The sequence below is a fragment of the Giraffa tippelskirchi genome, chromosome 14 (genome assembly GCF_054371585.1).
Source record: "Giraffa tippelskirchi isolate mGirTip1 chromosome 14, T2T-mGirTip1v1.2.pri, whole genome shotgun sequence".
Classification (NCBI taxonomy): domain Eukaryota; kingdom Metazoa; phylum Chordata; class Mammalia; order Artiodactyla; family Giraffidae; genus Giraffa; species Giraffa tippelskirchi.
In genome coordinates, this window is record NC_137288.1 from 28,747,121 (window position 1) to 28,764,661 (window position 17,541).

Here is a 17,541-nt window from a genome sequence, read left to right on the forward strand (position 1 = left end):
AGACCTTCCAAGTCACATGAATTCAACTAAACACTTATATTAGCTCTAGAACATGGCCATACCACATTCTAATGTGCATTTGCTTTCATAAACTGTTTTTCTTACTTGAAATTTTCTTACCCACTCTCCTTCTTAGGCTTCAAAATCACTGCAGATGGTGACTGCAGCCATGAAATTAAAATATGTTTGCTGATTGGAAGAAAAGCTATGGCAAACATAGGCAGCATATTAAATACAGGAGAGAATACTTTGCTAACAAATGTCCGTATAGTCAAAGTTGGGTTTTCCAGTAGTCAAGTACAGATGTGAGAACTGGACCATAAAGAAGGATAGCACCAATGAATTGATGCTTTCAAACCGTGGTGCTGGAGAAGACAGTTGAGAGTCCCTTGGACAGCATGTAGATCAAACCAGTCAGTCCTAAAGGAAATCAACCCTGACTATTCATTGGAAGGACTGATGCTGGATCTGAAGCTCCAGTACTTTGGCCCCCTAATGTAAAGAGCCAATTCATTGGAAAATACCCTGATGCTGGGAAAGATTGAAGGCAGGAGGAGAAGTGGGTGACAGAGGATGATCTACATAAAAGCTTTCTCTGACCTCTTAAGTCCAGAATGATCTATTTAGCTAAAATAGCTTTAAATCTGTCAGCCTCTCTTGATTTCCTTAGCTATTATCCTAATCCATATTACCTTTACATCTCACCTAGACTACCGTGTGGGGATGATTTAGTTGCTCAGTCTTATTTGACTCTTTGGGACCCCATGAACTGTTGCCCACCAGGCTCCTCACTCCATGCGATTTCCCAGGCAAGAATACTGGAGTGGGTTGCCATTTTCTTCTCCAAGAGGTCTTCCCTACCTAGGAGCTGATCTCATGTCTCCTGCATTGTAGGCAGATTCTTTACTGATTGAGCCACCAGGGAAGCCATAGACCACCATAAACACCACTTAACTGAGTACCTCGCTTCCACATTGTCTTCCTTCACTCTGATCTCTTTTCTTTTTTTTTCCAAAATAATATTTTCAAACTATGTCACCCACCCTGCACTCATATTCTAGTGGTTTCCCAATGTGCTTATCTTTTAGGATGAAGACTTATTAGCATAGACTGTATCTCCTGGGTCCTGGCCTTTTACATTCAGTGACCTAAGCATGACCTCTTACTCTTTGTGTCACTTACACAGTCTTTTTTCCTTGGCTCTTCCTACTTCTCTATCACTTACCCTAAGATTGTATACAGGCTATTCATTCTCCTTGCAATTGTTCCACCTCTTGCTTAGGATTCCTGAGCATCCTTCAAATTCAGAACACTTTGCATATAAAAGAAGAACCAACACACTCAAAGATATATGCTCATTTTTGGCCAAAAAGCAAAGTCATTAGAAACACTGAATTTTTTTCTAGCTTGAGTCAGTAAGGTTTTAATAAGTTGCCCAATATTTTAGAAAGAGGATTGTAAATAAGCAGCTTCCTCCCTCATTTGAGCAATACATAGACATATCATAATATTAGCATGTACTGCTTGCTTTTTTGTTGTCTCTACCTGCATATCTGTAGCATGGTGCCCACAATAATATTGATATATCAAGTGCTCTTCTTACTGTGTGACCTTGACATTTCTTCCATTCAGTGATGTGGTCTATGACCTATTTCATTGATCCTGGACAAAGTTCTATAACTGATTTAACCAGTAGATGACAGTGAAAGTGATGTTCTGTAACATTAATCAAACACCTATATTTTATCAGCTTCAAAACATGGGTTTTTGCACAGAGCATTGGCAAACATTTCTTCCTTGCTTTTTTGGGACTCTCACTTTTGATCCTGTTGCCATTGCTGTGAACAGAACCACAGGAAAGTTATGTGGAGAGGCCACAAGTAAAAGTTTCAGGTTTTAGCCCAGCTGAGGTCCCCGCTAACACCAGCATCAACCACCAGGTACATGAGTTAAAATACTGCCAAATGACTCTAGCCCTCAACGTTTGAGTCACTACACCAACTCAATGGGGTCATAGATTACTTGGTCCCTTTGAGCCTTCCCTAAATTCTTTACAGAACATGCAATTATAATAAAATGGCAATTCTACCACAGTTATTTTGTGGCTCTTTTGTTATGTAGTGAAAGTAACAACATCTGACTTTAATAATTGTCTCTGAGTTCACTGTCATTCTTCAAACATGTCAACATCATAAGACTCCTAAGGAATGCATCATGGGCCCAAAGTTTGGTGATAATGATTTCATTATGAAAGATAGTTTCAGTAAATTCCCTCTTCTAGTATTATGTCCTTAAATATTTTCTTCTTCCATGGTGTCCTCTCTATGTCACTACTCTGATAATACAGACCTAGAGCCAAGATCCACTTTGGAAACCCTAGCAGGTTAAAATTGGAGTCCAGGATAAAGAGGAATAAATCTGATATCTTAAGTCAGCTTGGCATTAGGGATGAAGGCTCGTTATCCTTGGGATTTCTTTTCTTGCTCTCCATTTATTATCAAAATCATTTTTCTTTATAGTCAACTTTTTTTTTTTTTAAGATAACTGTGGTTAACTTGTTTTGGAGTTTAAAATAGATTTATTAATATCAGTCAATATTTTCCTTTTTTATTAAACCATTTTTTTCATTTGTTTGTCTTGTTTTGTTTTGAAGTATACAGATGGTGACTGTAACCATGAAATCAGAAGACAGTTGCTTCTTGGGAGGAAAGCAACGACAAACTTACTTATCTGGCACATCTTTTCTTATATACACTCTTCTGAAAGCTGCAGCTGAGATGGATATCTACTGTTCAAGGGTTCACAGAGTCTGTATTATGACTTTCATCTTCTTGAAAACATGTTTAAAATTACAGTTCTTTCCTTTGCCTTTACAGACAGTCACCATTCTTGTTTAAGCTTTATGCCTTCTATTCAGGATACTGGAAAGAACTAATGAATAAATAAGCAAACAAAAAATAAGTTCTGATCCCTATACTTCATTTAATTTTGTCATATGACAGAAATCAAAGTTACTAAAAAAAAAAGATTAAAAACATAAGAGTAAGAATACATGTGATGACATTTTTGGTTTTGCCTCTTGATAATATGGATACGTTTGATCAAATTTTATTAAATACACTGAGCCTATGAGGTGTCATCTGTAATATAGAGCGAAAAATAGTGCCAACCTTATAGGATTCTTGGGAAGATTAGACAAGATAAGACAAGACAAGTAAATTGACTGGAATAGCGCCTTACCTACAGTGAGAGGACTAGAGGATGTGTTGCTCATTGTTCAGTCACTAAGTCATGTCTGACTCTCTGTGACCCCATAGGCTGTAGCACACCAGACCTCTCTGTCCTCTACTGTTTCCTGGAATTTGCTCACATTCATCTCCATTGAGTTTTTCATGCTATCTAATCATCTCATCCTCTGTTGTTCCCTTCTTCTTTTTCCTTTAATCTTTCCCAGCATCAGGTCTTTTCCAATGAGTCAACTCTTCGCATCAAGTGGCCAATGTATTGGAACTTCACATTCAGTACCGTTCCTTCCAATGAATATTCATGGTTGACTTCCTTTAGGATTTACTGGTTTGATCTCCTTGCCGTCCAAGGGATTCACAAGGGTCTTTTCCAGCACCACAACTGAAAGGCATCAATTTTTTAGCACTCAGCCTTCTTTATGGTCCAGCTGCCATGTTTGTACATGACTGCTGGAAAAATCATAGCTTTGATTATATGGACCTTTGTCAGCAAAGTGATATCTCTGCTTTTTAATATGCTGTTTAGGTTTGTCATAGGTTTTCTTCCAAAGAGTAGGTGTCTATTAATTTCATGATTGCATTCACTGACTGCAGTGATTTTTGGAGCCCAAGAACAGAAATACTGTCACTGCTTCCACTTTCTCCCATTCTATTTGCCATGAAGTAACGGGACTGGATGCCATGATCTTAAATTTTTTTTAATGTTGAGTTTCAGTGCAGCTTTTTCACTCTCCTCTTTCACCTCCTCAAGAGGTTATTTAGTTCCTCTTCACTTTCTACCATTAGCATGGTATCATCTGCATTTCTAAGGTTGTCGCTCTTTCTCCTGGCAATCTTGATTCCAGCTTGTGCATTATCCAACCTGGCATTTCATACGATGCACTCCATGTAGAAGTTAAATAAACAGGGTAACAATATACAGGCTTGCCATACTCCTTTCCCAGTTTTGAACCAGTCACTTGTTCCATGTCCTGTTGTTGATACTTGACCCACACACAGGTTTCTCAGGAGACAGGTCAGAAGGTCTGGTACTCCCATCTCTTTAAGAGTTTTCTAGTTTGTTATCATTCATGTAGTCAAACGTTTTAGTGTAGTCAGTGATACAGGAATAGATCTTTTTCTTTTTTTTCCTGGAACCCCTTGCTTTCCCCATGATCCAACAAAAGTTGGCAATTTGATCTCTGGTTCCTCTGCCTCTACTAAACTCAGCTTGCGCACCTGGAATTTCTCGATTCACTTCTAAAAGAGAAGAGTACCTTTATAGTAAAATTTGGGGTATATGGAGATCAAGAGATAAGGATACAAAAGGGTAATATGTAAAAGAATAATAATTATGTCAATCTATGATGTATCTACTCTACTCTAATTCAGGAACTTTGGTAGGAATATAAAAATAAATAACTAAATTCAATAGTTTCCCTACCTCTTATTAAGGTTCAAGAGTTTCAACCCTAAGAGACAGACTCTGTGGTGGAAATGTTAGAGATTTTAGATTTGGACACTTTGATTTGAGATTTATTGATTCATCAGTATAGGATTGTAGAGAATTAAAATTTCCTCTCATTGATTGCTAGAGTTCCTTGCTTCTTTCCACTGCAGCTGAAGAAGATTAATTACAGCTATTTGTGCTGTTCTGTATTTGATTTTTGTCTTGCTTTACAAACTACCTGAGAATGCCTGGAGGTGGAATTATGCTTTCTTTGTTGCACCTGTCATAGCACTTTAAATTTTGTGAATGCTGTTTCAAGAAAATTCATTCAAAACCTGCATATAAGGCAAAAAAAAAAAAAAAAAAAAAACAGCTAGTGTTTTCCATGTCATTCTGGGATCACATTCAAAAAATTATTTAATTCTTTAGGAAAATGCACATGAATTTAAGTTTGCTTTTCATAGTTTACTTGAAGTCTAAACATTTTGAATTTATACATTTACTTGTAAGTTCTCTCTGATAGAAAAACAAACATATACATGATTGCCTTTTGGGAATTAACCAATTATGTCTTTAATATATCAATTTTACTTCTAATATTTATTTTAAAATTACCTATATTATTCAGTTTTTCAAATGCTCTTGTGACCAGCTTTCTTGTTTAGTAACATAAGAGATCCTTGACATATATTCATTCTACATTTGTGTTGGAGTCATATTTGTGACCTTTTAAAATCATTTTCTAACTATTGTAAATTATATGTGAACCAAGATTTTAAAAGATATTGTATTGGTTTTGCCATACATTGACATGAATCCGCCATGGGTGTACATGATTTCCTCTTCCAAACCCCCCCCTCCCACCTCCCTCCCCATCCCATCCCTCTGGGTCATCCCGGTGCACCAGCCCCAAGCACCCTGTATCATGTGTCAAACCTGGACTGGAGATTCGTTTCACATATGATAATTTACATGCTTCAATGCCATTCTCCCATATCATCCCGCCCTTGCACTCTCCCATAGAGTCCATAATACTGTTCTATTTATCTGTGTCTCTTTGGATGTCTCGCATACAGGGTTATCTTCACCGATTAACTAAAATACAATATTTTAAAGTTAAAAAATAGATAAATAAGCTAATTTTAAAAAAATAAATAAAAGACCTTTTAAGAAAATTAAAAAAAAAGATATTGTAGGTTATTGACAATGGCTATATACTTATGACTATAAATTCCCCTCTAAGCACATTTTTAGCCACACTTTTTGAGTTGTAAAATTTTCATTATCATTCACATTCAAATATATTCTAATTTTGATTTTTATTTCTTCAGTAGAACTATGAACTATCAAGAAGTACATTTTAAAATTTCCAAACATAGAGTAATTCTGTAATTTTTTTTTTTTTTTTTACTGATTTCTAGTTAAATTGCATTGTGGTCACAGAATGAACTCTGCATGATCTCAAGCATGTTAATGTTGATGGGACTGGTTTTATTTGCCAGCATATGTTTAAATTTTAGAATAATGCTGCATGAACATAAGAATATATGTTCTACAGTTGTAGATCATGAAATTAAATTCCCACTGTATGTTAATTCAAAAGTAATTATGATTCTTGTTTTATTAAGTCAATATTTACCAGTTTCCTTGCTGGTAATGATTTTTGGAATGATTTTTCTTCTGCCTAAAGAAAACTCTAGTACAATTACCTCTAGTAAAATTTTGATTATTGTTTTTTTCAGCTTTTTCCCCCCAGGTTTTAATTTCCTTTAGTCTGGAAGGCAAGTTTGCTGGATTTAGAATGCTAGGATGGAAGATTTTTTTTTTTTTAATGCTTTAAAGATATTTCATCATATTTTTGCTCTATTGTTTCCATGTTGAAGTCTGAGGCCAGCTTAATTGATCCTGTTTGGGAAGTTTTTTTTTTTTCTTTTCTACTGATTTTGAGATTTTTGTGTTTGCTTTTAGCAATTAATGATAATTAACTTAGTTGTCGATTTATATCTTATTTAAGCTTTTTAGGGCTTCTTATGTGTGTGGCTTGCTGTCTTTCATCAGTTTTGGATATTATGTGCCGTCATATCTCACCCTTATATTACTGTTGCATATATTGCTATGCTATTTTTGCTTCATTCTCTCTCATCTTGTAGGAATCCAAGTGCAAATAAGCAAAACTTTATTGCTACATTATAAATCCATTTTATGTTATATTTACCCTATTTTCTCTTTATTTTTCATTTTAATATTACCTTCTAGTTAATTAATTATCTTTTCAGCTGTGTCTAATTTGTCATTAAATACATTTCCTGTTTCTATTTTCAATTATTGTATTTTATAGTTTCAAGATTTAAAATTTTTGTTAACTTTTCAGTTTTATGAAGAATATTCTCCATCATTTTTAGAGTAGGGACAGATATTTTGAAAGTCAAAACTAAATAACCCCAGATCTAGAGCATTTGATAAGGCTTTAATATATATACTTTTTCTGAATGAAAAGTTTATATTTTACTTTTCCTTAAATAAGTCTTATTGTGTTTAACTGTATGGTGGAGATGGTATTAGTAAAATATTTACAGATATAGTAACATTTAGAATGATGTTTCTCTCCAAAAATTACTTTTCCTCCAGCTAGATACCTGGGTCCACTAGAAATCCAAGGCCTTCTTGGTCCAGTTTGAGGAAGAATGGTATATGACACTTAACTGAAATCTTTAAGAGAAACTTTCTGCTTTTGAAGTTCATAATTATTTTTCAATGCTACCCGTTTGTGGAATCCCAAAGACAGGGAATCACACCCTCCTTGGAGTGCATGGATATCAGTATTTGTATCTGTAACTTCTCTGAGTTGTTGAAAGTGGTCATCTATCTCTTAGTTCCATCTCTGAAAACTACAATTCCTTATAGGAAAAGCAGATGCAAGTTTTCATTTGCTTCCAATCTGCTCTCATTTTATGTTGGGAATTTTTCACACTTGTGTTAGCTCTTTGTTGCTTTGTGCTTTACACACAAACACACACACACATGCATGTACACACAAATGCACATACCACATACAGATGTCAAATATATTTAAATTTTGTCTATATTTGTACTTATAGTCAATTGGAATATTGGTGTGAGTTATGTAGTCTACTCTTACTAGAAAGGAAAATTTCACTTTCTCATTTTTCCAAAGTCTATTATCTGACAAATTGCACTTTCTCAAATCAGAAAGTGCTTATAAATTCTATAAGCAGTCCAAAGTAAATATCACAAAGTGTGCACACATAGTTCTTTTATTCATAGTAGGTTAACCTCAGACCATAATGTGATGTAGATTGTATTATATCCACCCTACTATTACACACACGTGTAACCATTTTGCAAACTAATTTTCAAGTCTATGAAACAGTGAAAAAATTCAGTAAGGAAAATGATAATAGAGTGATCTTGCTAGAGGTAAACTTAATAACTGCATCTTGAAGTAATGGCTGTCAGGAAGAATTAGTCAAAATTTAAAAGAATAGTCAAAATTCAAACATACAGCAATCAAAGAAAAATCAGTTGTTTCTACTTCAATACCATGCAAAAGCATTAATGTGCAATATTGAAAATTATAATAGTGCCTCCATGTCATATAAAGAAATACTAAAAGTTGCTTAGTAAGATCTATCTTTAAAAGACGGTAAGCTTTGTGATGAACTGATTGTGAATTTTAATATGAATTTCTAAACATAGGTTGGTAAATTTCAATTGTACTCACCTATATGAGAACTTCTTTTAATGATTAGTATCGAAATAAATTTCCTTTCATTATCTTCCTTCCTTTTCATTGCTTTCTTACATTTCCAGTAGTAACTAATCCTTCAGAATCCATGTTTCTGTATTAGTTGCAATAAAATAATTTAATTTCAGTTTACCGTGGCTATATTTTTAATCTTTTACGATTCTTGAAGTTGGAATACATGTTTTAAGGCTTTTTTTTTTTTTTTTTTTTCACTTTATAACAACTAGCACTGAGCTGTTTTCAGTGCAGAGAGAAGAAGTAAAATATTGCTGATACAGCAAATCTCTTTTTCTGCTGAGCCTTTTATCCATTTTGGCCAGTGGTATATATTTGAATCTTTAAATTATTTCTTTTCTGTTCATATAACCTTGATGTATAACAAATTGAACATCAAGCTGAATGAGTGTTCTTAGTTACTGAATTTATTTATTTATTTAGATCACTAAACCAAACCAATTTGGTTCCGTATCTGACCTCAGCTAAACTTCTGGGGAACTGGATATATGTCTAAACAAATGGCAATTTAGCCAAGAAGAACTCTTTGGTTTGCTCTACCAAGCAGATATATAAATGGAAATGTTAAAAAAAAAAAAAAAAAAGAAAAGAAAAAAGAGAAGGCAAGAATAATATTTGCAAGCTCAGTATATTTTGATGGCATAGACCGGTAGTCATTCATGCTTCAAGAAGTTGGCCTCAGCAATGATTTGTCACCTTTTCCTCCTAAAAAGAAAGAGCATTTTATACTCGAGATTATCTAAAAACTGTTGCACTAGGGCTGGGAATAATATTTTATAATATAAATGTAATACTTAAAACAGATATGTGAGATTTTTTTTTCTTCGTCTATTTTACTGAGGTTAAAAAACATTATTTTGAGAAACTTGAGCAAGTCTACAATCTCATTTTAAAAGTTATGCATTTTAAAATGGCTAATTAAAAGCATCTAATCCTCATTTTCAACTCCTAACCATTTCATCATCTTTAAACACACCTGCATTTCAAATTGGAAGGGTAGACAACAAGCCTGAGGATTGTTGCTGGTGTTTAGTGCCCATGCGGAGAAGGCAATGTCAACCCACTCCAGTACTCTTGCCTGGAGAATCCCAGGGACGACGGAGCCTGGTGGGTTGCCGTCTATGGGGTCTCACAGAGTCGGACACGACTGAAGCGACTTAGCAGCAGCAGCAGTGCCCATGCATCAAGGATGCCAGTCACTTTGCAATGTGTGCAATACCGTATATTATGCAATGCTATAAAATATAGTAAAATAGTCACTTATAAGAAAGTACCAAAGAAAACCCCAAATTGTTAGGTGATGGGACAAGACTTTTGAAAGAAAGGAAAAAATTAAAGGAATTCAAGGACATGAAATCTATAGGAGAAAATTATGGGCACTGAAATATTTTGAATACTTAGGAAACAGAACAAGTGTTTCTGGGAATATAAAATAGAGAAAAAGGCTTGGCAATAGAACCCTGAGATGCAAGGGCACTGGAAACAAAATTTTTGCCCCAGACTGATTTCGCTTCCTTAGATTTAAAGGAAGCTTAAAATTTTGGATTTCGAAATTTTTTTTTTTTTTCCTGCCAAAAACAGAATTAAAGTGAGAGTGTGTGAGATCCAAGTAGAATTACTACTTACTGACAATGACTGTGAAAGTAAATTCTAATCCTGAATAGACTCAGGGAAGTTTCTGTATTCAGATACTTAATTTTCTCTTAGTGCTACTAATTCTGTTATTCCAAAGGTAGGATGTGCATGTCTCTAATGTGCATATCCTGAAGCACTGAGTCTAGTCCTTGGAACTCATGGCACCAAGATTCTAGGAAATTAAAGGACTTAAAGCATCATCTTGCAAATATCTCTCCCAGTAACAGCAGACTAGATGTTTTGGACTGCTATCTCTTTGAGAGCAACTAGAAATGTTAAACAAAATATTAAGAGTAAATATGTAGTAAAACAATAGGGAATATGCAAAGTACTGACAGTCTGAGATAATTTTAGCTTGGAGAAAATTAAAACCCAGAAAGGTGAGCCCAGATTTTGGCATTCAGTTTTCTCTTCAGTGATTTTCTTATTCCTAAATGTATTGCGAAGCAACCAAGGAAGGAAGCTGAACAGTGTTTTCTGTAGACTCACGGGGACAAAAATTGGAATTTGAGAATTCCAAGAAGTTGTTTTTTGAAATCATCTATCACACTTCCTGATAATGTTTGAAAATTTCCCTTTCAGTTGGATTAAATCATGTGAAATTATTGAATTTCAGATAGCTTTTTTTTTTCCCTCTCCTCTATTTAAAAACTATTCCCATGTAAATCCTCAAGAGTATAGGCTCTTTCTCAGACTAAGAAACTATTCTTCATGATTCACGGTTTGACTATTACCTAATTTTTTACTTAGCTTCTACTGTAATTTAGGGTAACTGACATCTGGCCCAGTATCCTCACGATATTTCTAAAAGTATTCCTTATTGTCTCTAAATGTTAAGCTAATAAAGGTTTGTGATATTGTGTTATTGTTTCTTAATGGGCCCATAAGACTGAGCACAGCATATGTCATCAATACATATTTCTTTAATTTTTAATTAGTTGATCCTTTGGTCCTCTCATATATCTGTTGTCTCTACCATCTATTCTAGGGTGAGATCACATAGTTTCCTAAGTTCACTTATGTAGAGAGAAAATTAGCCAAGATGGCATATTCAGTCTTTCTCACCCCATGTTTTGTAAATAGTGACTGTGTAACAGCTGAGATAATTTATAGCACTGTACATGCACATTGCATGCTACTTTGTGCTATAGGGATATGAGAGGTCCACCTAGAAAGCAGTAGCATTTAATCCTGTGTCATGGCTGTGTCTGTTGATTCCGTCATGAGAGGAGAGAATATAGTGTGTCTACTGCTACAGCTGCTGCATCAGCCAGAAGAGAATGACGTGTCTACAGTTCCCATGGCTTTTCAAGTTTTCTTCCAGCCTCTTAGCTCACGCCCTGCCGACCATGGGTTCAGTGAAGAGTGCACACAGTGAGATATAGCAATACAGTTGGTGTCATGAACAGGATCAGTAATACATCTTATCCAACACATTCACTGAATTCCTACTGTGTTCCTGGCACTGTTCAATTATCTGGAACGTTAAAAAAAAAACAAAAAAACATAAAACAAAGAACAATGAAAGACTCCAAGCAATTCATAGGAAGAATAAACCATATAAATACTACCCAGGAATACAATTTTGAATTGCTTTAGCCAAATGAATATAAAAGTATATTTTAATAATATGGTAGAGATCAACATATGGTTATCTCTTAGGGACAGAATATAATATCTAAAAAAAAAAAATGAGATACACAACTTGTGAAGATATGGTGTCCATAGCAGACCCCAAACAGAATAAATCATCAAATTCATGGTATTTTGAAACATGATTGTTTAAATTCTTAAAATGCTAATGAATTATAGAACCTCCAAATAATATGTTTTTCTCTTTGAAATGTTTGCTCAGTATATTTAATGGGCAGCAAAATGTTAGGTTTAGAACCCAACTCCAAAAAGCATATGACATAACCTCTATTGGATTTATTCTTTGAAAGAAATATAGATAATTATTTTAAAATGGTTCAAGATTCAGCAAGCCCTTCGCAATCTCACTTTTGCCTACCACCACCCAACACTTCAGTTAGTAGTTATATTGCATCTCTAGAAGTTTTTTGAACACTATGTTCTCTCTAACATCCTATGAATTTTACTTCTGCTCCTTCTTTTGTATGGAATGTTTTCTCCTCTTCCTCCCACTCCCAACCCCTTTTCTCAGCTTTCTCCACATATCAGTCAAAACTCAGACAGCACCTCCAGGAATTTTTTTAATCCACTCATACTGGGGACATATGTTTGGATCATAGAGTGGGGAAAGAGAGAGTGGTAAGAGATAATCCTAGAGTAATAAGAAGAAGGTCACATAATGGGTAGCTTTGTATATCATTGTAATAGATTTGAACCCTATTTTGCAAGTAATGGTAAGACTCAATAGCTTTCCGCAAGGTAGGAACATTCCAGCCAATTATACTCTACCCTCTTCTTATGTCATGATCAGTTCATATTTTCCTAAAATGCCAATGAGGATATTTGGAGGACTGGAATCCAAAGCATATTTAAAATAATCTCAAATATATATTCATATTTCTAATTTCTCTTTTGTGTTCTTTTTAACTTTTATTGAAATGTAGTTGATTTACAGCATGGTGTTAGTTTCAGGTATATAGCAAAGTGATTCAAACACACACACACACACACATATATATATATATATATATACACACATACATATATGTATGTGAGTGTGTGTTCAGTTGCTCAGTTGTGCCTGACTCTTTGTAACCCCATTGACTTGTAATCCACCAGACTCCTTTGTCCATGGAATTTTCCAAGCAAGAATACTGGTGTGAGTTGTCATTTCCTCCTCCAGGGGCTCTTCCCAACCCAGGAATTGAATCCATGTCTTAAGCATTGTCAGGCAGATTCTTTACCACTGAGTCACCTGGGAAGCTTGTGTGTGTGTGTGTTTTATTTTCTCTTCTGTATTTTAATCTCTGATTTATATCTATTTACTTACGGGCAATTTCTACTTAAATATTGTTTCACATCAAGATAAGACTATGTTATATAAGCTTATTAATTCTGTCCTTGTATGGACAGTCAAAAGTGGTTTTCTCTTCCAGCTATTCCAAGATTGAATCTGTTGTTGCAGTTGTTGTTGAAGTTTAGAAAAATCGTAAACTGAAAAGTAGAAAACCTACTTAAAATTGTTGTGCTGCTACCCAGGCAAATTGCGTAGGTTTTCTGAACCTCACTATTATCATCTATATAATGAAGACTTGAAATAAAAGACTGATACCATAGCTACCAAGAGTGAGACATTTTTGATTCTATAACTACTATTCCTTCATCATCCTCATTCAGCTTTCAATATTTTTAGTTCTATTTACAGCTAGGGATTCCCTGGTGGATCCATGGTGGCTCAGATGGTAAAGAATCTGCCTGTATTGTGGGAGACCTGGGTTAGACCCCTGGGCCAGGAGGATCCCCTGAAAGAGGATATGGCAATCTACCCAGTATTCTTGCCTGGAGAACCCCATGGATAGAGGAGCCTGGAAGGCTACAGTCCATGCATGGGGTCGCAAAGAGTCGGACATGACTTAGCGACTAAACACACTCATTTATATCTAATCAAATCTCTTCCATTCTCATTGCAATTTCTCCCTGTCTATAACCCTATTCCCATGATTTCACTCCCTATTAAAATTGCAGTTATTATTATCCCATCCTTGGGCAATTATACTAGCTTCCACACTGGATCCCTGGATTCTTTCTAACAGCTCTCTATTTCAAACCGCTTGTATATCTTATGTCATTATTCTTGTCAGAAGTATTTCCTTGTTTATAGAATAACAAAATCTGGTCAATCACTTGTAACAGAATGAAACTAGAACACTTTCTAACACCATACACAAAAAATAAACTCAAAATGGATTAAAGATCTAAATGTAAGACCAGAAATTATAAAACTCCTAGAGGAAAACATAGGGAAAACACTCTACATAAATCATAGCAGGATCCTCTATGATTGACCTCCCAGAGTAATGGAAATAAAAGCAAAAATAAACAAATGAGACCTAGTTAAACTTAAAAGCTTTTGCACAATGAAGGAATCTATATGCAAGGTGAAAAGACAGCCTTCAGAATGGGAGAAATAATGGCAAATGAAGCAGCTGACAAGGAATTAATCTCAAAAATATACAAGCAACTGCTGTAGCTCAATTACAGAAAAATAAACAACCCAATCAAAAAATGGGCCAAAGAACTAAACAGACATTTATCCAAAGAAGACATATAGATGTCTAACAAACACATGAAAAGATGCTCAACATCACTCATTATCAGAGAAATGCAAATCAAAACCACAATGTGGTACCATCTCACACTGGTCAGAATGGCTGCTATCCAAAAGTCTACAAACAATAAATGCTGGAGAGGGTGTGGAGAAAAGGGAACCCTCTTACACTGTTGGTGGGAATGGCAAACTAGTACAGCCACTATGGAGAACAATGTGGAGATTCCTTAAAAAACTGGAAATAGAACTGCCATATGACCCAGCAATCCCACTGCTGGGCATAAACAGCAAGGAAACCAGAATTGAAAGAGACAAGTGTACCCCGATGTTCATCACAGCACTGTTTACAATAGCTAGGACATGGAAGGAATCTAGATGTCCATTGGCAGATGAATGGATAAGAATGCTGTGGTAAATATACACAATGGAATATTACTCAGCTATTAAAAATAATGCATTTGAATCAGTTGTAATGAGGTGAGTGAAATTGGAGCCTATTATACAGAGTGAAGTAAGTCAGAAAGAAAAACACCAATACAGTATATTAACACATATATATGGAATTTAGAAAGATGGTAACGATGACCCTATATGCGAGACAGCTAAAGAGACACAGATGTAAAGAACAGACTTTTGGACTCTGTGGGAGAAGGTGAGGGTGGGATGATTTGAGAGAATAGCATTGAAACGTATATTATCGTATGTGAAATAGATCTCCAGTCCAGGTTTGATGCATGAGACAGGGTGCTCAGGGCTGGTGCACTGGGATGACCCTGAGGGATGGGGTGGGGAGGGAGGTGGGAGGGGGCTTCAGGATGGGGAACATATGTACATTCATGGCTGATTCACGTGAATGTATGGAAAAAAACACCACAATATTGTAAAGTAAGTAGCCTCCAAATAAAATAAATAAATTTTTTAAAAAATAAATAAAATCTGTAAGTTGGATTTAAATCCTTCTAAGAAGCATTATTTCTCTTTATATTTTCCAAAATTCTTCTTATACATATCTTTATACCAACCTCAAAGAAACCCAGACGCTTTACTTTCTGTGAAAATATTCTCAATTCCTTCTTTGGGCTCTTTGAAGTCCTTTCTAGAGACTAAAGGCTCTGGTGATTACTAAATCTCCAGGGAAGTCTCCACTGATGAGCAATCCCATCCAAGAAAGCTATTTCACTCCTTTGTATGCTTATGACAGCATTTCTCGCTTTTCCTAGTTTCACTTTGTTAGTTTAAAAGAAACACTTGATATCCAGTATTATCTTCTGACATATACTGCTGACAGTGGGTTTTGAGGGTAGATACAGGACAAAACAATTAGTAAATACTTATCTTCTGTGACAATTCCCAACTTCTTACTGTTTTACAGATTATAAAATTATAGACATCACTTAAACAATACATATGACCCAATGGTAAGAGGTGGCTAGATGAAGAAACTGAGCTTCAGAGAATTATGTGATTTGCACAAAGATTCATAGTTAATAAAGCAGAGGCAACATTTGAACCCTGATCTCCTAACATGGAAGTTTAGGGCTTTCATGGTAACCAAGACGTATACATGTCAAAGAACTTGTCATTTGGCATGAGAAGACTCTTTGAGGCCAGTTATTATGCCTTAGTCCTTATATGCTCAGGCACAATTACAGTGTCCAAAAATATTTCCAATTGTTCTCTGTTATAATCATTGTCTTTGTGACTCTTCTTCCCTGAGACCCCAGTGCCTTTCCTTAAATACTCAGAATTGTAAAACTAAATCCAAGATGTCACTTGTCTTAAACCTTTCATTATCTTCCCTCTTTAAGTCACATCTCACCTGTGGACTTCCTTTTTGAGGAAGCCAATATTAATAATGGAAAAGAACTTAATTCCAATCATGTGTTAATCGTCGATTTGGTTTACCGTGTCTCACTTTCAATTTAACTAGTAATAGTCCTGTAACTTGAAGGAAACAATTTCTTATAAAATGACACTAGATAATTTGGTGAAGAGACAGGGGAGATGTTTTTGAGTGAGATTCCTTTAAATCACATTCACAGTGATTACCTATTTGGCCTTAATCTAAAGTCAGACGTAATTTTAATGTTAATGTTTTCTTTTCTGCTTTCAAACATTTGTCTACATTTTATGCACAATGATGAAGCAATTGGGATTTTAAAAGCTTAAAGGAAGAGACAGGCTTATGATATTTTTAGATGGTTTATTCATTCTTGCACAATTTCACTTCAACAGGAGTAGTCACTATGTCCACTAACCTTGCATCTACAGAACAAGGGGGCTGTTTTTCTCCCTCCTCAGCCCACACCATACCAGAGTACCATCCTCTCACTTTCTTCCATGTCCTCTCTTTGGGGATGCTCGCATGTGTATTTGCTGGTGAATAATATTTAGGCTTATACTCTCCACATTTCAAGTGAAAACTTACCAATTATTTATGCACAAGTACAAATAAATAGCAAAAATTTTAATAAGCAGTAAATTTTGAGAGAGAAGTCACAAAGCACCAATAGATACAGAAATAAGTGGCTTGATGGAATTGAGTATTTAGGTAGGAAGGGAAAGTGAGAGATCCTGGAAGAGAACATTTACTTAGCCTTGAACTGGCAAAATTTCACCACTGATGAAACAAGATGGTGCATGAAATCAAGAGGGTGACCGAGAAAAGTCTTCTTGTCAAATAGTATGTTTTCCCTGTTTAATGTATCATCTCTTGTTCTTTGTTTTCTCTCAAATAAATTCTCTCGGAGAAAACACACATTCTAGAAAATAAAATGTTCAGCTACAAAATGACATCTCAATTACTTATGCATTCAATCATTCTTACAAGTAAAACAAAATTGATCAATAATGTTTGCTGTAGTGTGCCCCATTAAGCTGCTTTCCTTCCTACTATATCTCCATAAAGCTTTCTATGCTCAGAAGGATAAGGATTGAAAAAAAAAGAATATCAGCTAATATATATCAAGGAGAAGCTGAGTATATGATATACTAGATCTCTTAATGCAAATCCTAATTTATCTCCTCCAAAATGAATAAAATGAAATTCTGAGAACATATACATCTTCTTCATATCCTTAATTTCTACTCTGGAAGTTGTCTTTTCTGGGATGCATTTGGAAGAGACAACAATTACTGTCAATATATCGAATGTTCAATTTGCTTTTGATTTCTGTGATATTTTTATATTAATTTTGAGTAGTCATTTTAA